The sequence below is a fragment of the Mustela erminea genome, chromosome 1 (genome assembly GCF_009829155.1).
Source record: "Mustela erminea isolate mMusErm1 chromosome 1, mMusErm1.Pri, whole genome shotgun sequence".
Taxonomy (NCBI): domain Eukaryota; kingdom Metazoa; phylum Chordata; class Mammalia; order Carnivora; family Mustelidae; genus Mustela; species Mustela erminea.
Genome location: NC_045614.1, coordinates 155,295,443 through 155,319,407, shown reverse-complemented (window position 1 = coordinate 155,319,407; position 23,965 = coordinate 155,295,443). Strand labels below are relative to the sequence as shown.

The 23,965-nt window shown below is 38.7% G+C and overlaps 1 protein-coding gene across 3 annotated transcripts in view; it reads right to left on the bottom strand.

Moving 5' to 3' along the window:
* IGSF11 (immunoglobulin superfamily member 11) overlaps positions 1-23,965 on the bottom strand; it is a 136,503-nt gene that overhangs the window by 27,489 nt on the left and 85,049 nt on the right. The window contains exon 1 of one of the 3 annotated variants that reach the window (XM_032348058.1): positions 7,345-7,376. The exons of the other annotated variants lie outside the window; for them this stretch is intronic. The gene's annotated coding sequence lies outside the window, so the exon portion shown is untranslated. Of the gene's footprint in view, positions 1-7,344; positions 7,377-23,965 lie in introns of those variants that run through there. 3 annotated transcript variants of the gene reach the window in all.

Here is a 23,965-nt window from a genome sequence, read left to right as displayed (position 1 = left end):
CAGATTAAAATAGGTCAGGGATATCCAACAGAGAAGCTACTCTAATCATGAAAAATACACTAAGCCCATGGTGGCATCTCAAACTGTTTTACTTTGAAGTGATATTATCTTAATTCTCCAAAAAAAGTAACACAATAACATACAGGTATAATTACAATTAGTTTAAAAAAATAAATCTACATAACACCTTCCTTCTATAGAACCTCATGTTCTTCACATATAGTCTGGTGATTTCTCAGGAGTTAAATTTACAGGATAAAACATTTCATAAAATAAGCCATCTGTGATAGGATATAAAGCAGTTGATAACATCAGGAAAATTCCCTAACGAAAATAATATTAGGTAAAGTCTTTAAGTTTCCAAAAGGAAAACTAAAAGGACCTCAAGCATTAAGAGGCAGACAGGGGAGGTTTATCATGGAACGGGCAAGGAACCAGGGAATAAGGCATCTTAAAGGGTAGAAGAGGGTTAGGGGAGTCTGTGTGTTACACTATGATTAAATAAATGCCACTGGACATGTTTTTAAGAATAAGTATAGAAGCCAAACTGGCAATCTTCTCCAGCTAATACTCTACGAAGTGAAGGAAATATGTCCCCTTTAAACCAGACAGGATACTGTGTACCCTCAATTCACTAATTTCAAGCTCAACTGCATGCAATCTTTCATACAAACTTTAAAGAGAAAAAAATGGCTAATATAAACTGAGAATGAAAGAGAAAGATGCTGATGGGAAAACTACCAAAATGAGACAGGAGTAAGTAAGGGAAGAGTAATTTCCTAGGCCAGGGTGGGAGCTGAGGGGAGGGGAGCAGGTCTGCAGGGAAAGAAGCTAGCCAACACTGACTTCATCTACTTCACGTTTCACAGAAGATTAACTCTGAAATCTCAAGTACTGAGAAGGGTATAGAAGAAATAGTCGAGATGAGAGAAATGTACAGGGCTAACTGCACCCACCACGTCACCCAGAGGGTATGATAAGGGCAGTACCAGATGCCTACAGCTGATGACAGCTAGTGCTGCAACCACAGCTACTAGCACACAGACGCCAAGCCCCACGGTAAGCACCACTTACAAACATACGAGCATGACGCACACACTCATTCAGTCCACGCCCCAGTTCCTTTCCTTAGTAACCTCCTACTCATCCTTCCAATCAGCCCAAGGGTTACTTTTCACAAAAGAGCCTTTCCTGGCCCCCCAGCCTAGGTCAGGGTCTCATAAGGCAATGTTCCTTCCATTCTGAGCACCATCCAAACTTGCAACCATACTTTCCTTAGTTTTTATATTCATTTCATTTCATTATTTAACATATCTTTACCATTATGCTGTAAGGTCTACTGAGAACTCCATTACTTTTTAAACTAATATTATGTTCAGTTAACAAGCATATAGTACACATCATTAGTTTCAAATGTAGTGTTCAGTGATTCATTAGTTGTGTATAACGTATTATGCCTAGTGCTCATCACAACACGTGCCCTCCTTAGTACCCATCACCTGGTTAACCCATCCCCCCGCCCCATCCCTTCTGTAACCCTCAGTTTGTTTCCTGGAATCCAGAGTCTCTCATGCTTTGTCTCTCTCTCTGATTTCTTCCCGTTCAGTATTCCCTCCCTTCCCTGTGGTCCTCCACACTATTCCTTATGTCCACATTAGAGTGAAACTGTATTATTGTCTTTCTCTGCTTGACTTATTTCACTTATAATAATCCCCTCCAGTTCCATCCTTGTCTATGCAAATGGTAAGTATTCATCCCTTCTGATGGCTGAGTAATATTCCATTGTATATGTGAACCACATTTTTCTCCATTCATCTATTGAAGGACTTCTCAGCTCCTTCCACAGTTTAGCTATTGTGGACACTGCTACTATGAACACTGGGGCACATGTGCCCCTTCTATCTGTGGTGTAAATACCTAGTAGTGCAATTGCTGGGTTGTAGAGTAGCTCTATTTTTAACATCTTGAGGAACCTCCATACTGTTTTCCAGAGTGGCTGTACCAGCTTGCATTCCCACCAAGAGTTCAAGAGGGTTCACCTTTCTCCACATCCTCACTAATATTTGTTGTTTCCTGCCTTGTTAATTTTTGTTATTCTAACTGGTGTAAGGTGGTATCTTGTTGTGGTTTTGATTTGTATTTCCCTGATGGCTAGGGATGTTGAACATTTTTTCATGTGTCTTAGCCATTTGTATGCCTTCTTTGGAGAAATTTCCGCTCAGGTATTTTGCCCAATTCTTGACTGGATTATTTGGTTTTTGGGTGTTGAGTTTGGTAAGTTCTTTATAAATCTTTATAGATACAAGCCCTTTATCTGTAATGTCATTTGCAAATATCTTCTCCCATTTCATGGGTTGCCTCTTAGTTTTGTTAATTATTTCTTTTGCTGTGCAGAAGCTTTGTATCCTTACAAATTCTCGGAAGTTCATTTTTCCTACTGCTAACCCTGCCTTTGGAGACGTGTCTTAAAAGAACTTGCTGTAGCTGAGGCTGAGGAGGTTACTGCCTATATTCTCCTCTAGGATTTTGATGGACTCCTGCCTCACATTGAGATCTTTTATCCATTTTGAGCTTATTTCTGTGTATAGTGTAAGAGAATGATCCAGTTTCATTCTTCTGCATTGGCTGTCCCAATTTTCCCAGCACCATATTGAAGAGACTGTCTTTTTTCCATTGGATATTCTTTCCTGCTTTGCGAAGATTAGTTGACCATAGAGTTGAGGGTCCATTTCTGAGGTCTCTACTCTGTTCCATTTATCTGTGTCTGTTTTTGTGCCAACACCATGTTGTCTTGATGATCACAGCTTTGTAATCTAGCTTGAAATCAAGCATCATGATGTCCCCAGTTTTGGTTTCTTTTTTTCAACACTCCCCTGGTGATTCAGGGTCTTTTCTGGTTCCACACAAATTTTAGGACTGTTTGTTCCAGCTCTGTGAAAAATGTTGATGGTATTTTGATAAGGATTGCACTGAAAGTGTCGTATTACTCTGGGCAACATAGACATTTTCATAATGTTTATTCTTCTTATCCATGAGCATGGAATGTTTTTCCATCTCTTTGTGTCTTCCTCAATTTCTTTCAGAAGTGTTCCATAGTTTCTAGAGTATAGATCCTTAACCTCTTTGGTTAGATTTATTCCCAGGTATCTTACAGTTTTTGGTGCTAGTGTAATTGGAGTCAATTCCTTAATTTCTATTTCTTCAGTTACACTGATAGTGTATAGAAATGCAACTGATTTCTGCACATTGATTTTGTATCCTGCCACATTGCTGAACTGCCATATGAGTTCTAGTAATTTGGGGGTGAAGTCTTCTGGATTTTCCACATAAAGTATCACATCATCTGTGAAGAGAGAGTGTTTAACTTCCTCTTTGCCCATTTGAATGCCTTTTATTTCTTTTCGTTGTCTGATTGTGGAGGCTAGGACTTTTAGTACTATGTTGAAAAATAATGGTGAGATGGGCATCCCTGTCATGTTCCTGACCTTAAAAGAAAAGTCCTCAGTTTTTCTCCATTGATAATGATATCTCTGGTGGGCTTTTCATGGATGGCTTTTTATGATATTGAGATATATTCTCCTATCCCTATACTTTGAAGAATTTTAATCAGGAAAGCATGCTGTATTTTGTCAAATGCTTTTTCTGCATCAATTAAGAGGATCATATGGTTCTTGTCTTTTTCTTTATTAATGTGCTCTATCAGGTTGATCAATTTCCAAATGTTAAACCACCCTTGCATCCCAGGAATAGATCCCACCTGGTCGTGATGAATAATCCTTTTATGGTACTGTTGGTTCCTATTGCCTAGGATCTTGTTGAGTATTTTGGCATCCATGTTCATCAGGGATATTGGTCAGTAAATCTCCTTTCTGATGGGGTCTTTGCCTGGTTTGGGGATCAGGGTAATACTAGCCTCATAGGACTAAGTTTGGAAGTTTTCCTTCCATTTCTACTTTTTGAAACAGCTTCAGTAGAATAGGTATTATATCTTCTTTAATGTTTGATAGAATTCCCCTGAGAAGCCATTTAGCCCTGAATTCTTTGTTTATCGGAGGTTTGTGATTATTGATTCAATTTCTTTACTGGTTATTGGTCTATTCAGATTGTTTGTTTCTTCCTGTTTCAGTCTTGGTAGTTTCTAAGTTTCCAGGAATGCATCCATTTCTTCCAGATTGCTTAATTTGTTTGCATATAGTTGCTGGCAATAATATTTAATAGTTGTGTCTATTTCCTTGGTGTTAGTCATGATCTCTCCCCTTTCATGCATGATCTCATTGATTTGGGTCATTTCCCTTTTCTTTTGGATAAGTCTGGCAAGAGGTTTATTGATCTGAATTCTTTCAAAGAACCAGCTTCTAGTTTCACTGATCTATTCTTCTGTTTTTCTGGTTTTTATTTCATTGATTTCTGCTCTAATCTTTATTATTTCTCTCTCCCACTTGGCTTAGGCTTTATTTGCTATTCTTTCTCCAAGTCCTTCAGGTGTAAAGGTAGCTTGTACTTTTGTGATTTTTCTAAGTTTTTGAGAGAGGCTTGGATGGCTACGTACTTTGCTCTTAGGACAGCCTTTGCAGTATCCCATAGGTTTGGAACAGATGTATTTTCATTCTCATTAGTTTCAATGAATTGTTTAAGTTCTTCTTTAATTTCCTGACTGACCCAATCATTCTGTAGCAGGATGTGCTTTAACTTCCAAGGGTTTGAGTTCCTTCCAAATTTCTTCTTGTGGTTGAGTTCCAGGTTCAAAGCATTGTGGTCTGAAAACATGCAGAGAATAATCTCAATCTTTTGGTATTAGTTGAGACCTGATTTGTGACACATTATGTGGTCTATTCTGGAGGAAATTCAATGTGTACTGGAGAAGAATGAGTATTTTGTTGTTTTAGGGGGTAATGTTCTGTATATATCTATGAATTCCATCTGGTTCAATGTGTGCTTCAAAGCTCTTGTTTCTTTGTTGATCTTCTGCTTAGACGATTTGTTCATTGCTGTGAGTGAAGTGTTGAGATCTCCTACCATTAATGTATTATTATCAATATGTTTCTTTATTTTGGTTATTAATTGGTTTATATAATTGGCTGTTCCCATGTTGTGGGCATAGATATCTACAATTGTTAGATTTTGTTAGATTGATTCTTTCTTTAAGTATTATATAGTGTCCCTCTACATCTCTCACTATGTTCTTTGGTTTAAAATCTAATTTTTCTGATATGAGGATTGCTACCCCAGTTTTCTTTTGAGGTCCATTAAAGTAGTAACTTGATCTCCATCCCCTCACTTTCAATATGGAGATGTCTTTAGGTTCAAAATGAGTCTTGTAGATAGCATATGGACGTTCCTGGTTTTTCATACAATCTGAAACCCTGTGTCTTTTCATGGGATCATTCAGCCCATTTACATTCAGGGTAACTATTGAAAGATATGAATTTAGTACCATTATATTGCCTGTAAAGTCACTGTTTCTATAGATTTTCTCTGTTTCTTTCTGATCTATGTGACTCCTGGCATCTTTCTTCATTTACTGACTCCCCCTTAATAGTTCTTGTAGGGCTGTCTTGCTGGCTGGTTATACATTCTTTTAGCCTCTGTCTGTCCTGAAAGCTCTTTATCTCCCCATCTATACTGAACAACAGCCTTGCTTGAAAGAGTATTCTTGGCTGCATGTTGTTTTCATTTAGTACCCTGCATATGTCTTGCCAGCCCTTTCTGGCTTGCTAGGTTTTTGTGGACAGGTCTCTTGTTATTCTGATGTTCCCCTTCCATATGTAAGGAACCTCTTCTCCTGGATATTCTCAGAATAGTTTCTTTGGCTGTAAAATTTGCAAGCTTCACTATTATATGTCAGGGTGTTGATCTATTTTATTGATTTTGGGAGGGGTGCTTGGACTCAAATTCTTGTTTCCATCACCAGATTAGGGAAGTTCTCAACTATGATTTGCTGAAATATACCTTCTAGCCCTCGCTCTCTCCACCCCCTCCGGGATCCCAATAATTCTGACACTGGAACGTTTCATGCATCATTAATTGCTCCAATCCTTTTCTCGTGTGCTACTAGCAGCCTGTCTCTATTTTCCTCAATTTCCTTCCTGTCCATCAGCTTATCTTCTAGAACACTAATTCTTCTGCCTCATTTACCCTGGCTGTTAGAGTATCCAGTTTAGACTGCATTTCATTCATAGCATTTTTTGGTTGGGCCTGATTAGATCTCATTTCTGCTCTTAGAGATTCTGTATTGTCACTAATGCTTTTTTCAAGCCTTGCTATTGACTTTATAATTGCTAGCCTGAATTCTACCTCTGATAGCTTCTCATATCCATATCCATTAGTTGTGTAGCAGAGGACATTGTCTCTGGTTCTTTTCCTTGTTGAGAGTTCCTCCTCCTAGTCATTCTTTTGAGGGATGATTGAGTGAATGAACGGAGTCCAAAATATCAACCAACACCCAAGCAAGATGCATCCCAGCAAAATCCAGAGTGTTCAGAAGCCACCGCCATAAAACAAAGCCAAAATGAAACACGGGAATAAAATTTAAAAATTAAAATTTTTATAAAGGAAGGGAGAGACGGGGCTACAATCTCTCTCAGTGTTGACAAAGCAGTCTTCAGTTGTTCTTGGGTGTATTTTGGTCTGTGTGTTAGAGGACACTATGTCCCAAAATTACAATGAAAATAAAGCTTGTATATATAAAGGTAAAATTGAATAGAGTGAAAAAAAGGACTAAAATAAATCATCTATCTATAAAAGTATATATGTGTGAAAAAAACAGAAGTTAAAAAGCGACTATGAAATATAAATTGACATAATAAACATCTAATTGAAATGAGAAGGTAGAAAGAAAAACAGAAAAAGTGTAAGAAAAAGAAAAAAAGAATTTCATCTGAAAATAAACAAGTCGTGAAGCCACACCTAGGGCTCAATATACAATTTCCCTTGGTGTTGGGATTTTACAGGCTTATGGGATTCATAGGATTGTCATCCACCTTTTCTTCCAGCCTGTCTTCTGCAGGAGGGGCCTGAGCACTGTTTCTCAGGTAACTCCGCCTGTATAGAATTGCCCCACCCCCTGTCAGGGGGATGGGCTCAGTGGAAACCAGTCCTCTCTTGTGGCTTTTGTTCCCTGGGGTGCTTTCCATGCCTCTTCAGAGAATCAGAGCAAAAATGGCCACAGCCAACCCTCTGGCCCAGAGTAGAAAATTCTTCCCTTTTTAATAAACCTTCTGGGACAAACAGTCTCCACCTCTATATGCTCCGCTAAAAACCACAGCCACCAGTGGACCATGCCTACAGCAACCCTCTCAGAGTTGTCCCAGGGCCCCCCAAGTACCACTGCCCTTTATGACTCACCGGCTCCTGCACATCCCCGAAGCTCCTGGATCATGTCTGGGTGCCACTTTATTTATTTATTTTTTAAGATTTTTTTTTTTTAATTTGACACCGAGAGAGAGAGAGAGAGAGAGAGAACGAGAGAGATCACAAGCAGGCAGAGAGGCAGGTGGGGGGTGGGGGGAAACAGGCTCCCTGCTGAGCAGAGAGCCTGATGGGGGGGCTTGATCCCAAGACCCTGGGACATGACCTGAGCCAAAGGCAGAGGCTTAACCCACTCACCCAGGCACCCCTGGGTGCCAATTTAAAGCCCATTCTGGGGCACTACCACTCTGTGCTCTTTTGCCTGGTCACAGGCACAGGTTTCAGATTTTTTCAGGTTGCTCAAGAGAACGATTCTCAACCAGCCAGCTTGTGGTTTATGGAGGTAAGTCCCTTCCTGGACTCGCTGACCATAACCTGCTTCTGTCTCCACTGCTCAGGCATTCTACCAGGTCAGGAACCCCCTTTGGTTCTGTGGTTGCTTATATCAATACCACAATGCCCTACCTAGAATTCTGCGTTTTCATTTCCAGAGTCCCTTTCGGAGAGAGATATCCCTCACTAGAGCAGATTTCAAAGAGTTCCAATTTAAGCTCTGGTGTTAAATCACTTTCCAGGAGCCAGCTTATGGAGGCTCCCTCCCCCTTCTGTTTATCTTCTGATATCTCCCCGCAGATTCATGACTCCACACATCCTACCTTGCAAAAAGCAGCTGCTTTTCTGCTCATAGAGATCCAGATGTATATTCTTACATCTCAGGCTGTTTTCGTGCGTGTTCAAAATGGTTTGATATCCGGCTAAACTCAGGGGACCAGTTGAAACAGGGTCCCCTACTTCTCCACCATCTTGCTTCCTCTGAGAACTCCATTACTTTAAGCACTGAATTAAGAACCCAATAAATACAAGTTACTGAATTGATATAATTCAATTCCTTTAGTTTCCACATAAAAGCCTACATACTGTATCTGTCTAGACTGCCAAAGGTCTTAAGATCAGGACCTGTGTCTTCTGAATTCTAATACAGTATGTTTTCTACTACGTCAAATTCTTCCACAGATCATATCTTGAAAAATAAATTATGTTATCACATCTATTAAGATTAGAGTGAGAGGTTACTTCCTTACCAATAAAACTGACACTGAGCAACAGAAACTCAATTTTCCTATAAATCTATCTCTCTTTTCTACTCTTAGTCTCTTTTAGATAGAAACATTTAACATAAAAAGGCTGTTACATTCTTTAGCTACTAGGATTCTCTATGGAACAAAATTTTAAAAAAGATAGTCACCCAAGACCCTACAACATTATCTATTAAGATATAAGATGCCAAAGCACGTAGTACAATAAACTGCCCTAAAGGACTCACGTAAAGAAAATGACTGAAAACTGGCTGCCTAACTTTCAGAACTACACGGGGAATAAATAGGTCAAGAGTAAACATCTATAGAAAGACTCTGAGGAAGTTTCCTTGTAGAACTTGGTGAGCTACAAGTCCCAGCCCTTTCCTACCCCAAGAACAGGGCCTACATTCCTGGAATATGTCAGGGACAAGGACATCTGAGAGCTCCCAAGGATGAGAAGTGAGCACAAGAAGAGCCAGTGCAGGGCCACCTTCGATTCTGTCGTAGGAGGGCTCGCTGATGAGACCTCACTAGAAGGAAGCTGGGGGTAAACATCTGAACTCACAGAGGGAGGATCGCTGGCATCCTGGAAACCACATGTATATTTCTGTCTGTTAGTTGAGACTTTTATGGTTTTGCTTTATTTCTAAACGTAGAGTGATCAGAAAAGTTGTGTAACCTGCTTAAGTTTTCATGTAGGAAAAGGAAAACTGGATCTTAAATAAACTTGAGATCTGGAAGACAAAGCTGCTTTGGGATTGTGTCTCAGAGTTCCTATTTAACATACTGACTAAACTGAGTACAATTGAAAATTTCTTAGAAAGAGTAAGAAGGAGGGAAATGGGTATTTTTCACATTTTAAATGATTAAATTTTTTTCTATCTTATTAAAGAAACAACTAAAAACCCTATTTCCTTTTAGAGTGTATTTCCATGTTTGAAATTCTAGGCAGAAATTTAAACTTTAATGCTAAATATTAGATTAAAAATTCATTTAAAATACCTTAGAATTTACAATATTTACATGAGAAATGCATAATTTAGGAGCTCGTTTGGCAGCATTTTGCAAGCTTGAATCTTTTCTTAGCACTTTCACCCAAGAAAAATTAAGTAAACTCATGAATTCTGAATGATGCTAAGCAATTAAATAAGAAAGACATAAAGCACATGGCCCTGTTTCCTCTGAGGAGCCGAAATCATAAATAACAGTTGTCTATACTCTTTCTTTAGGCCCCTGTTTCCCAAGATTTAAAGCCAAAAGAAATTCACACTTTTCTCAGACCAAGAATTACCCATCAGAGGAGAAGAAACTGGCAGCAGAGAATCCTCAGAAGTCTTCAGAGGGACCATCCACACTACACAGTAGCCAAGTGAGCAGACAAAAGACATTTTACAGTGACCTGCAGACTAAAGGAACATAAAATGTCCCTTGCAAATCCATCAGAGCCAGAACACCCGAAATTCAGAAGAAGGACAGGCACAAGCAATCCAACTGAGATTTTTTAACAGAGTATTCACTTATGTCTGAAGCATGTACTCCTGTTTCAGGATCAGCACAACTGCCAGACTACTTTCCTCTGGGAGTATAGTCAACAAAGAACCAAAAAGACGTGATGGTAATTTGAGAGGACTATGTTGCCCTGTCACCCCAAATATTAATATCAGCACTCACAAAATGCTAATTGGCTTATATGATTCCCCTGTGATTTCATAAGTGCTGTTTCCTACATATAAAAAATGTAAAATTCATTTAACCTATGCAAATTCAGTTCCGTATTTCCATGAGACTAAAATAAATTTCAAAAAATAAAAATTCTACACTCTTTGTTTTCTAAAGGTAACTATGGAATACCACATAACTTAAATATTATAATGATTTTTAAAACAAACAAATCACTTTCTTCTCATACTGTAAGCAAATTCTAATTAGATGAAAAAACCTACTATTATAATTTTATTATATGATTTTTTTAAAAACTGCCATCTAAACTAAAAAATAATGTTTGTGCTAGTTGACATTAAATTATATTTTGGCCATCAAAATAGTACTAAACTAAATGAAGAGTAAATACCTGGTTAATTTGATCAATGTAGATGGCTTTATTACATGCTGGTCATCTACATTAATCAATTTGTAGGATCAGTGCCAAATCTCTGCTTTATTTGATACCATATTAAACGATAAACTTGATTGTTGGTATACAAAAGCAAGCTACAGTAAAATTATATCCTTATCCTCTGGCTGAAGCAGGGAATACTCTCACATAGTCTATGACTCACGGTATTGCAGTCTTGCATTTCCACAGTTTTATGGTTCTCCCCTTCAGGTCTTACTACAGTGCCTTCTCATTAACTTCTCCTTTTCAACCACAAACATTCCTTGGGGACCATACCAAGGGCAAACAGCATGGCAGGAAACCTAGGTATTGAGATTATTTCCTCAGAGCAGACCCCAAGATGAGACAGAGGGAGCCCAAAGCCCTCTACCCAACCAATGATCATGGTCTACATTATCACTCCCCTTTGTCACTTTTCAAATAATCAAAAAGGATATACATCTGCATATTTGGCCCCTTCATGCCAAGTCATAACTGTTATGTGAATGATTTACTCAACAATAGCTCCTAGCACTTGAGGTGAACTTGATCACAATCCTCTACAGCAAGTCTGTACTTGCTGACAAATAAGTCAGCTGACTGACTTACAAGTAAGTGACTTACTTACTTGTAAGTCAGTCAGCTTACTTACTGACCCCTCCTGATTACATATCTGGCTTCAGCAATAGGTATTTAAGAATTCTCTTACAGGGGTGACCACAGCCTGACAAGGTGACAGATCATTCACGTACATACTTTGTTTGGCCCATATTATATGACTCACTCGAACTCTTTAAATATTTTGAATAACTTACAATTAAATAACACAAAATTCTAACAGATTACCACTTGTCTTGAAAAACCATAAACGTTAGTTAACACTGGACCTACATTTCACATGACAATTAGTGCTGCCCCTATTAGACAAAGCATGAACTCTCCATATTGCCAGAATCCCCACAATCCCCAAACCCCTATTACTCTACAATATGGCCCACTTTACTCAGTTAGGACATCCACCCAACTCTTGTGGGCATCTGTCTTTGAAAACCCTTTTGTATAACTAAGTGAGTTATGTGATTATAATTGTTTAAAGAAGCAAGACACAAAATCAGAACCAGGTTTTGCAATTATGATGGAACATGATATTATGACAGCTACCAAGACCACACAATTCCCTTCAGAGAAAACAAATGAGACAATTCCTTACATGGGTTACCATGGTTTGTGACAAAGGATCTCATTCACATCCTGGCTACAAGTGTTTGCACCAGGAATGAGCACCTGACCCAAACTGTCACCTACAGACTGGACAGTTGTTTGCGACAATTGTCAGAAGATCTTTGTCAAAAGATACTACACTACCAAATACAATGGTGCCTGGCAAATCCAATAGGACCTTCCTTCTTGGTGGGGAGTTTGAAAAAGCAGCAGCATGTGAAGAGAGAAGAGCTAGGTCACTAAAGTAGGAATAAAGAAGGACATTAAATAATGATAAAGGGGTCAATTCATCAAGGACATAATGGTCCTGTGTATATACCTAATAACAGGGCCTCAGAGTACATAAAGCAAAAACTGACAGAATTGAAAGGAGAAAAAGAAAAATACCAATCATAGCTGGAGATTGGAACACTCTTCTGTCATTAACAATGACATATAACAAATTCATAGACTAGATAAAAGTCAGTAAAAAAAAATCAGTAAATTACAAAAGACCTAAACAACATTACTAATAAATAATTTACCATAACTGAAATTTTTTGGACACTCTACTCAACATCTTGGAATACACATTATTTTCTAGGATACAAGAAATATTCACCAAGATAGACCATATTCTGACTTACAAAATAAACTTTAACAAATTTAAAGGAGTTAAAATACAAAGAATATGAATCAAATTAAAGTTCAATGATAGGAAGAAACCTAGAAAATTATCAAATAGTCAAGAAAATCCACTTCTAAATACTTCACTTTAAAGGTGAAATTACAAGGAAAATCAGAAAATACTTTGAATTACATGAAAATGAACATGGAACATATCAAAATTTATGAGAAGCAAGAACTACTTAAAGAAAAAGTAGTAGCATCTAAATGCTCATATAAAAAGAAGGCTAAAAAACATCCATTTTAAGAAAGCAGAACAAGGGAAGCCTGGGCGGCTCAGGTGGTTAAGCATCTGCCTTTGGCTCAGATCATGGTTCTAGGGTCCTGGGATCAAGTCCTGTAGCAGGATCCTTGCTCAGCAGGGAGCTTGCTTTTCCCTCTGTCACTACACCCTACTCATACTCTCTTTCTCTGACAAATAAATAAATAAGATCTTTTTTAAAAAGAAAGTAGAACAAATTAAATCAAAAGCAAGTCAAAAGAAGAAAAGAGTACAATTCAATGAAAATGATAAATCAGTGAAACCAAAAGCTACTTCTCTGAGAAGGTCAATAAAATTGATATATCTCTAACCAAACTGTTCAAGAATGAAAAAGAGAAGATACAAGTATTAAAGAAGGGACATAACTACAAATACTAAAGACAGTGAAAGAAAAATGAAAGGATATTATAAATAACTTTATGCTAACATATTTGGTAACAGAGATGAAATGAAAAAAATGCCCTGAAAGACACAAAATACCAAAGCTCACTCTAACAGAGAGAGATGGCCTAAGAGCCCTTTGACCATTAAAGAAAATTAATTTTATCTGCAGCTAAGCATCTGCCTTTGGCTCACGTCGTGATCCCAGTGTTCCGGGATCCAGCCCCACCTGGAGCTCCCTGCTCAGTGGGGAGTCTGCTTCTTCCTCTCCCTCTGCCCCTACCTACGCATGCACGGGCATTCTCTCTCTCTCTCTCAAATAAACAAAATATTTTTTGAAAAAATGAGTATTCATTATAGAATATTAATTTTAAAAATTCTTCAAACAAGGAAAAGAAGGAAGCTCTTCTCTTCCTTCCTTGTAGAACAAGCATCTACAAAACAAAACAAAACAACAGCTAACATCATACTAATGATACAAAGACAACTTATACTAAATGGATAAGTTGTTTTCTTCTTACATCAGAAACAAGGTAAGGATGCCTGCTCTCACCAGGTCTATTCAACAAGGAAGGTCCTGGCCATTGCAGTTAAGGCAAGAATAAGTGGGAAAAGGCATATCAATTGGAAAGAATAAAAAGTAAAATTGTATTTATCTGTAGATAACACAACCATCTACATTAAAAATTCTATTAAATTGGGACACCTGGGTGGCTCAGTCAGTTAAGCGGCTGCCTTTGTCTCAGGTCATGATCCCAGGGTCCTGGGCTCCAGTCCCACATCAGACTCCCAGCTCAGCGGGGAACCTGCTTCTCTCTCTGAGAGTGAGCTTGTGCTCACTCGCTCTTTCTCTCTCTCTGACAAATAAATAAATAAAATCTTTTTTTAAAAAATTCTATTAAATCTACAGAAAAGCAACTAATTTTAATTAATAAATTTGTTTAGCAAGGTTGCAGAAGTCAAGATCAATATACAAAAATCATACAAAAATATTTTTATACAATAGCAAAGAAATTTTGAAAATTGAAAATTTTAAATAATACCATTTATAATGGTATCAAAAAGACAAAACATTTAAGGATAACTTTAATGAAATTTCTGTAAGATCTATATAATGAAAATTACAAAACTTTCCTGAGAGAAATTAAAGGGCCTAAATAAACGAAGAGATAAACCACAGCCATTAATCAAAAGACTTAAGACTGTTAGATATTGTCTCCCCAAAGTCATCTACTGATTTAGTACATTCTAATCAAAATTGCAGGAGCTACTTCGTAGAGATAATCAAAGTGCTTACAATATATATGTGTAAAAGCAAAGATTAAAATAGCAAAATTTTGAAGGGCACCTGGTGGCTCATTGGTTAAGTGACCAATTCTTGATTTCAGCTCAGATCATTATCATGATCAGATCATGATCTCAGGGTTATGAGATGGACCCCCACACTCAGTGGGGAGTAGGCTTCCTCTGCCCCTCCCTCTACCCAAACTCACTCCCTACAATAAATAATTTAATTTTTTTTAAATAGCAAAATTATAAAAAGGAAAAAAAAGTTTGAGGACTTGTCATACCCAATTTTAAAATGTCCTATAATGCTAAGGTAGTCAAGATAGTGTGAGATTAGTGTAAGGTCAAACTTAGAGAGTCCAGAAATAGATCTACATGTATATGGCCAATTTATTTCCAACAAAGACTGCAAAGATATTCAGTGGGAAACGATACTCTTTTCAAAATACAGTGCTAGAACAATGGACCTCCAAATACAAAAATATTAATTTACCTTTGCCTTAGACCTTTATATAAAAGTTAATCTGAAATGGAGCAAACAGTTAAGTATAAGAGTAAAAACTATAAAATTTCTAGAAGGAAACACAGGAAAAAGTCTCTATGACTCTGAATTAGGAAAATACTTCTTAGGATACAAAATGTATGAATTATTTTTAAAAATAATAAATTGGACATTCAAAATTAATAACTTCTTGTTTTCAAAAGACACTATTAAAAAAAAAACCAAACATCACCCTTATTTTGGTAGAAATTAATTTGAAAACACATCAAAGATGGGGGCCTGAGTGGGTCAGTCAGTTAAGCGTCAGCCTTTGGCTCAGGTCAGGATCTCAGGGTCCTGAAATTGAGCCCTGCTTTGGGCTCCCTGCTCAGTGGGGAGTCTGTTTCTTCCTCTCCTTCTGTGTGGTCTATCTCTCTCAAATAAATAAACAAACAAATAAATAAATAAATCTTAAAACACACAAAAAACCATCAAGGACTTGTATTTATAATAAAGAAACAGCTCTTACAATTCACTAAGAACCTAATTTTTCTTTTTGAGAGGAGGAGAGAAAGTGAGACAGAAAGGGAGAGAAAGAAGGGGAGCTTGCTTGTGAATAGTGAGGGGCAGAGGGAGAGGGAGAGAGAGAATCCCAAGCAGCCTCCACACCCAGCACAGAGCCTGACATAGGACTCAATCTCAGGAACCTGAGATCATGACCTGAACAAGTATCAAGAGTGGGATGCTTAACCAACTGAGCTATCCAGGCACTCCAAGAACCCAGTTTTTTATAGGCATCATAGAAAACATAAAATGAGTAATAAGAACATGAAAAGATGTGCAACTTCATTAGCCAATAGAGAAATTAAAACCACTTTGAGATACGTAACTACAATGAGTTAAATTAAACTGACTGACACCACCAAGTGTGAACAAGAATGCAGACCAACTCAAACTTCTATAGCTTTCTAGAGGGACTGCGAAGTGGCACTGATCTTTGGGGATATTTTCACAGTTTCTAATGAGGGCAGCTATCTGGTATTCAACCTGGCAACAACATTATGCCCCAAAGCTATACTCTTCTGCAGCTATCCATGGGGCCTAGCACAGAGCCTGTTTCTCACACTGTCCTCTTCCAAAGCATGGTCACACCTACATGCAGATGACCGGAGAGCCAAAATCCAAGCTACACAAGAGGCTGGAAATCTGAGTTTACACTTCAAATGGTGGGAAGAGGACTCGTAACGTGAGAATTTCTCCAAATATAGGACTACTATTCAAAATATGATGGCCGGATATTAACAGGACAAATAGCAAGTGAAAACATTAAAAGCTGTTTCTTTCATTCATCTCCCCTTCCCCTTTTGAGCCTATCTTTGTCCAGCCCTCTCTCATTCCTTCCCTCACAGGCTTCTGCAAGGTGGAAAGCTGAAACTACCAAAGACAATAGGCTTCCTGTCTCTAGTGAAAGCCTGCGCTCAGGGAGGAAACTACGCTGGGGGAGAAGAGCTCAGAGGGCCCCCCTCTGCACTTGCAGAAAGGAGAAAGAGGGCTCCTGGGAAGGGCATGGAAGCTGGCCAAGTTCCTGGAGAAGAGGGCCAAAGGAAACAGCAGTGCTTCAAAGAGGATGGCTGCTCTGGACACCAGGGCTCTGTGATTCTAAGACTCCTTCTGTTCTATGAGGCCCAGAAGCTGCAGGGCAAGACTTCAAAGGATCCTGGAGGCTCCAACATGGGGAATGTAGTAGTTACTCCATGGAAGACCAGAGGGCTCCCCCAGTGTTTTGGTTCTGTAAGAGATCTTGCTGTGTGTGGATGGGGGGGCCCCAATAACAACCAATATTAAATTTCTTGACACAATGGTAAGAAGAATCTCAGATTTGTATTCAACTGGAAATAGATGGACAGAACTTATAAACCTCTGTGGGTCCTAGGAATGATAAGTATAATTTTAAAATAAATCTAATGCCCTAAGGATAATATGAAGGACTTAAAAAAAAAAAAATCTCTGTACTTTCAAATTCAGAAACCCCTGTTCAGAGACAGGGCAAGGGCATGGGGAGAGAAAACTGACATTCCGTGGGCTATGTTTTCAGTGTTTCAGGACTGCCATTTATTATAGGGGAAACCCTCTGGCCAAATCTCAACTTGCATTGACTAGCCATTTTTAGGGGGAAAAAATAAAAATTCCTTGCTGTTTAGTTTTCTGAAGAACTTCTGATACCAGGTTTTTAACCTGACAATGACTAAGGTAGGAATAATGTACCTGTCTTCCCCAGCTTCCATTTGGCTTTGTTTTCTAAAGAAATTACAGAGTAGTTTATGTTCTGGTAGGCCTTTCTGGCGTCATGACACTATAGGTGAATGCCAGTATCAGTATGGTTAGCAGACTGAATATTCACACTGGGAAATACTAACTAGAGCTTCCAGATGGCAAAAGGCCAAACAAATGGCCTCTACTGTTAAATACAGCCATGTACTCTCCACTTCACCACCTGGCTGCACACAGCCCCACTCGGCACTAACGAGCAAGTGCCAGTTGTTTAATGAAGCATTCATGTGATCAAAGAGGCTGAATCAACAAGTAGAGATATTTATGAATAAATAAAGCCATCTGAAGCCATCAGGAAGGATGTTATACTCTGAAACCAATTACATTCTTTAAAAAAAAAAATGGCTTTACTGAAATATTTTATTCTCATTCACCAATAACACTGCCTCCTTCCAAAACTAAATACTATTTTTTAAAAATTTCTTGATCTTGTGAATTTGTCATTACTAGTTTAACTTTTAACTAGTTTAAAGCATTCTACAGTGTATACATTCTTCAGCGTCTACAGGATGAAAAAGAAAAGATCTGGAATAGGGAAAGAGGATCAACAAAATGAAAGGACAACCTCCTGAATGGGAGAAAATATTTGTAAATCACGTACCTGATAAGGAGCTAACATCCAAAATATATAATGAACTCATACCACTCAAGAGCAAAAACACAAGCAATTCAATTTAAAAATGGACAGGAGCAACTGGGTGGGTCAGTTGGTTAAGAGTCCGACTTCTGGTTTCAGCTCAGGTCGTGGTCTCAGGGTTATGGGATGGAGCCCCACATCAGGCTCTGCACTCAGCATGGAATCTGCTCAAGACTCTCTCTCCCTCTGCCTCTTCTTCCACTTGTGTTCTCTCCTTCCACACCTCCCTCCCTCTAAAATAAATAAATATTTTTTAAAAAAATGGGCAGAGGATCTAATAGACATTTTTCCAAAGAAAGAAGAAGACCAACAGATACATGAAAAGATGTTCAACATCACTGATAGTGGGAAATGCAAGTCAAAACCACAAGGAGAGGGGCACCTGGGTGGTTCAGTCATTAAGCGTCTGCCTTCAGCTCAAGTCACAATCCCAGCATCCTGGAATTAAGCCCTACCTCAGGCTCCCTGCTTGGTGGAGAGCCTGTTTCTCCCTCTTGCTCTGCCTGCTTCTCTGTCTACTTATACTCTCTCTCTGTCAAATAAATAAATAAAATTTAAAAAAATAAAACAAGGAGATATTACCTCACATCTGTTAGAATGGCTATTACCATGAAGACAAATAATAAGTATTAGCCAAGATGCTGGGGGGTGGGAAGGAAACACTTGTGCATTGTAGGTGGGAATGTAAATTGGTGCAGCCACGTGGAAAATAGTATGGAGTTTCCTCAAAAAAAATTAGAAATAGGGCGCCTGGGTGGCTCAGTGGGTTAGGCCACTGCCTTCAGCTCAGGTCATGATCTCAGGGTCCTGGGATTGAGTCCCACATCAGGCTCTCTGCTCAGCAGGGAGCCTGCTTCCCTCTCTCTCTCTCTGCCTGCCTCTCTTTCTACTTGTGATCTCTCTCTGTCAAATAAATAAATAAAATCTTTTAAAAAAATTAGAAATGATCTAGCAATTTCACTTCTATGTATTTATCCAAGGAAAATGAAAACACTAATTTGAAAAGATACGTGCAGCCCCATGTTCACAGTAGCATTGCTTGTAAGAGCCAAGACATGGAAACAAATGTCCATCAAACAATGAATGGATAAAGAAAAAGTGGTGTGTGTGTGTGTGTGTGTGTGTGTGTGTGTGTGTGTAATGGAATAGTATTTGGCCATAAAAAAGAATTATATCTTGGGGTGTCTGAGTGGTTCCGTCAGTTGAGCATCCAACTCTTGGTTTTGGCTCAGGTGATATAGAGCCCTGCATCAGGCTCTGTGCTGGGCATAGAATCTGCCTGGAGTTCTTTCCCTCTCCCTCTGCACCATTTGTGCTCTCTTTCTCTCTAAGGTATGTAGATAGATACATAGGTAGATAGATACACACATACATACACAGATAAAGATAAATACAGATAGAAAGAATGAAATCTTGCTATTTGGACAACATACATGGACCCTGAGAACACCATGCTAAGTTAAATAAGTCAGAAAGAAAAAGATAAATACCATATGATCTCATCTATATGTGGAAATTAAAAACAAACAAACAAAAAATTGAGCTCATGGATGTAAGAACAGACTGGTGATTACCTGAGGTGATGGGGACAAGAGAGGAGTAGATAAGCAGAATGGATGAAAGGGTGACAGAAGGCACAAATTTCCAGTTATAAAATGAATGTCATGGGGCTGTAATATACAGCATGGTGACTATAGTTAATAATATTGTACTGCATATTTGAAACAATGAGAGTGAATTTTGGAAGTTCTCATCTCTAGAAAAAAAAATCACAACTATATGTGGTAAGAGATAGTAACTGGACTCACTCTGGTGATCATTTGGCAATACACAAATATCCAACCATGACATTGTACACCTGAAACTAATATAATGTTATGTCAATTACACTTCAATTTTTTAAAATGTGGAAATAGGAAGTTTGTTAGCTATTCTGTTAGAAGCTCTTACTAATCTGAGAAAGCAGAGAGATAATAGGGCCTCATAATTATACACTGACCCAATGCTCTGGAGTATGTTCCATGACCTTCCAAACTCTGCTTAACCTGGCCTCTGCCTGTCTCTCTAGTCAATCTTACATGACTTCCTTCCATAGTGGACCTTTCCCAGGTCTGAGAATACACTGGGCTCTCCTGGATTGATAGCTGTTTCTCCAGCTTAAAGTTCTCTCCCCTGTTAGACCCACATACCCTTCTAATTCCTACCTATCCTTTAGATTTCAAAATTTCCCGGATCCAAAACAGGTTACATTTCTCCTTTACATGCCTCCACATACTTCCTTTAAACTGTGATAAGACTTTATAGTCTCTTGGCATAGGTCTTTTCACCAGATTCTAAGTATGCCCAGGTCCCTGCACACAATGACCATAATGCAGTAAATGTCCAATATGTACTGGATAATATTCATCAAGAATTTATGTACCAAATGTACTTCTAAGCACTCTCTTTTAGTTTAGTAACAAACACGACTGGAAAGTGATATGATGATTAATCATATTATATATATGAGGACACCAAGGCCCAGGTGTTAAAAAAAAAAAAATGTTCCTACATAAAACTGTCCAGCCTGACCCAGGGCCTTGCGAACATTTACCCTATACAACTTCCTAATTATAGTGGAAAGGGCTCAGGACTTGGAATCCAGAGACCACTACTTACTACTTGTGTAATCTTGTGTAAACTCGTGCACACTACCTAAACCCTTGGATCTTTTGTATTTTGGCATTTTTATAGAAATAATAAAAACATCTACCTCCCAAGATTGTTGAAGATGTATACATTCATATTGCATGGAGCACTGGGTGTTATACGTAAATAAGGAACCCCAGAACGCTACATCAAAAACTAATGATGTACTGTATGGTAACTAACATAACATAATAAAAATAATAATAGAAAAATTTTTACTGAATGAAAGCAAAAAAAGAACTATACATGTATACATTCAATGCCTGGCAAAAAGGAAGTTTTTAAAGAAGAGTAATTAAATCTGATCTCAGGAAAATAACCCAAAACAGTACTAAATAAGAAACAGAGAAGAGAAGAAAGCAGTTAGTATGTATTCACCTACATTCCTATAATTGTGCCAGTGGCGGGAAACTTCTCAGGAAAATTATGGTCATACACTTATTTTGATGCATACCCACAGCTCTGAGTTTTTAAAAAATTATTGAGAGCTCTATGGAGTTCAGCATATGTTTAAGTTAAGAGGAAACTTTAGGTATGCGGGTGAGTACATGTCTATACTCTCCACGCCCCCACCATGTAAAAGGCCAAAAGACTTTCCTACGACAAAGCAGAAGCGAAATTCAAAATGAAATGTGACAGAAAAATATAAAAGAAACATTAGAAAACAAATAACTGATAAGAAGTGAAAATATAAATCTAAATGACACCAAAGATAGTACAGGAAGAATAAGCAAGAGAAGAATGGGGACCATAATGGGGATAGAAGGCCCTGTATTGTTGACAGCATCTGATCCACCGATTAACGTTATCTCTAAGCAGATTAACAAAATCCCAACTGTTCTACAGCAGGTCCTTTCTCTAAGCTTTTCCTCCCTCCTAGCAGCAAATAAAGAAGACAAATTTTAAACACACAAAGAAAACAAAAGGAAAAAACCCACCCCCACAAACCAGAAATGTTCTGAGTTGACGATCACCTGAGTACGTCTACATCTTTCCTTCCGTTCTGTGCCCATACCAAGATGATAAAGTGACAAAGCTGAAAATCAAAAAAGGAGAATCAGCTCCTCCGTATGTTTTAAATAGCGCATCAAGCCGCCCTCCCTTCAGCGCGCCACTGCTGTAGGGAGACTGTCACATGAGGGGGGGAGCGAGTAAAGAGATGCTGGTTGGGGCGGGGGGGGGGTGGTGGGGGACTGTTATTTCCAACCCAGATGCAGGAAGACTTTTAACCTTCTGATGCTTGTCCCTACCATAACCTTCTCCATAGCAACCATCGAACTGCAGTGGCAAGAAACAGAAGGGAAGATTAAAAAAATATACATGTCATACATATACTCACTTAAATATAAATCCTGCAAAATTGAACTCAGTAATGTTTTTTTAATCACATATTCCTCTGAAATCTTATATTGCTGTTGAAGACTAACTCACTAAAAACCAGAATGAAACAAGCATAGTACACTTGTTATTTTTCTATAACACTAACATTTGTTAACAATTATATAGCACTTTACAATAGATTTAATGTACCTTTTGAAGCCTACCAGATTTCACAGTGTTTGCTGCAGAAGAACTCTTTACAATGGTAATGTTACAAGATTACAACCTTGTGCCCATTGTATGTTATACTTCTGGGGAAAAGTTTAAAACTAGAAAGGGCCATTCCACCCACAAGGAATCTTCTACCAGGTAAAAGCAGCAAGAAAGGACGACAGTCTCTTTTCAGATACTATTTACCCTAGTTTTTGGTCACTGTCCCCCTGTTTTTGCTTAACTTTGATGTGTAACTACAGGATCAACAAATATGCATAAAACGTACATTTCCAAATGAAGAGTTTCAGCAACCAGGCAGGCATGAGGGAGCACAGTTTCGTGAGGAAAGCACAGTACCCCACAGCACTGCTTTACAGAAAGGAAAAGTGGCTCTTGGGTTTCAGATGGCCATGACATCAGATGAATGAGTATTCCCCGCCAAGACTCGCTCTTGTGAGGGAACAAGTATTACAGATACCACTGTTTCTGTTCCTAACCTCTGGGTGCCTAGTCATTACCTCAGAAGGCGCTAAACACCTGTTGGAAGCTTACACCAGAAGTCAGAAGGCCTCCCCAGTGGGCAATTTTGCGATGTTCACTGCTGAATTATTTATTACATATTATGGTGGCCTCAGTTCTCTTATTAAATGGTGAAATGTGGGGCGCCTGGGTGGCTCAGTGGGTTAAAGCCTCTGCCTTCGGCTCAGGTCATGATCCCAGGGTCCTGGGATTGAGCCCCGCATCGGACTCTCTGCTCAGCGGGGAGCCTGCTTCCTCCTCTCTCTGCCTGCCTCTCTGTCTACCTGTGATCTCTGTCTGTCAAATAAATAAATAAGATCTTTAAAAAAAATAAAAATAAAAAAAATATATTAAAAAAATGGTGAAATGTTGTTATGGCCTGAATTTTTTTATTTACATCTAGTAATTTGAAGTCACATGAAGATACGTTTTTATGGCTCCCTTTATTAAAACACGGAAACAACAGGCAATAAGGAATATGGGTACAATGGGTTTTTAAGTGGAGGAGAAATGGGGAAAAACATTTTGATAACAAGTATATTGTTAATAACTTAATGAAAAAGAATATACTTCTTTTCAGAAATGGGAAGGGAAGTGAGGCCAGAGTACTGGTGTGTGTGTGTGTAGTGGGCAGTGGAGGACAGGTGGGAAGACAGAAGGAAGAGGCAATGGCTGGGGGCGGCGGCTGGGGAGCACTGACACTCTCACTGTTTGCTTCTGCCTCAGTCCACAGGCTTATATGTGCTCAGGTCTACTGGATTTTACATTCTTTAATCCAGGCAGCTTAACAAAGGCCAGGCCAGGGTAAGAGGGACAAACATAAGTGACATAGTTTCTACCCTCACGGAACCAATAATCTAATGGAAATAGAGCTTTTAATCAATTAAACACAACGGTGATAAATGTTATGCAAGAGATACCTACTTCTACTTCTCTCAGGGTGAAGTCTAGACTGTGAAGTTTGTCTTTAATTTGAGAGGATTTCTCTAATACATTTGGTTACTTCTGATACCGCTGACCTGTCAACAGACAGGTGAGTCTTCCTCAAGTCTCAGGGAAAATAACATGGAGTTCAGGCTAGCTAGCAGTCTGTGACTGAGCGACTGGGCTCAGGGGGCGAATGGACGAGGCAAGTCTGATCTAGAGCCCCAGGGCTCTGTTATCTGAAGGGGTGGAGGGTCTGTTTCTCCCATTTGCCTATGAGTTTTTCCAAAATGGTCTCAGGTTCAGAGAGTATATCAGTTGAATTTTGATCAAACTGATGTTCAGAAGAAGCCCAGATGACTGGTAGAGGGATGTTTTCTTTGGCACAAGAAAAAATGGTAATGAACTGGAGACAACAGGCAGGACAGATAGAACTTTCCACATAGCAGCCACT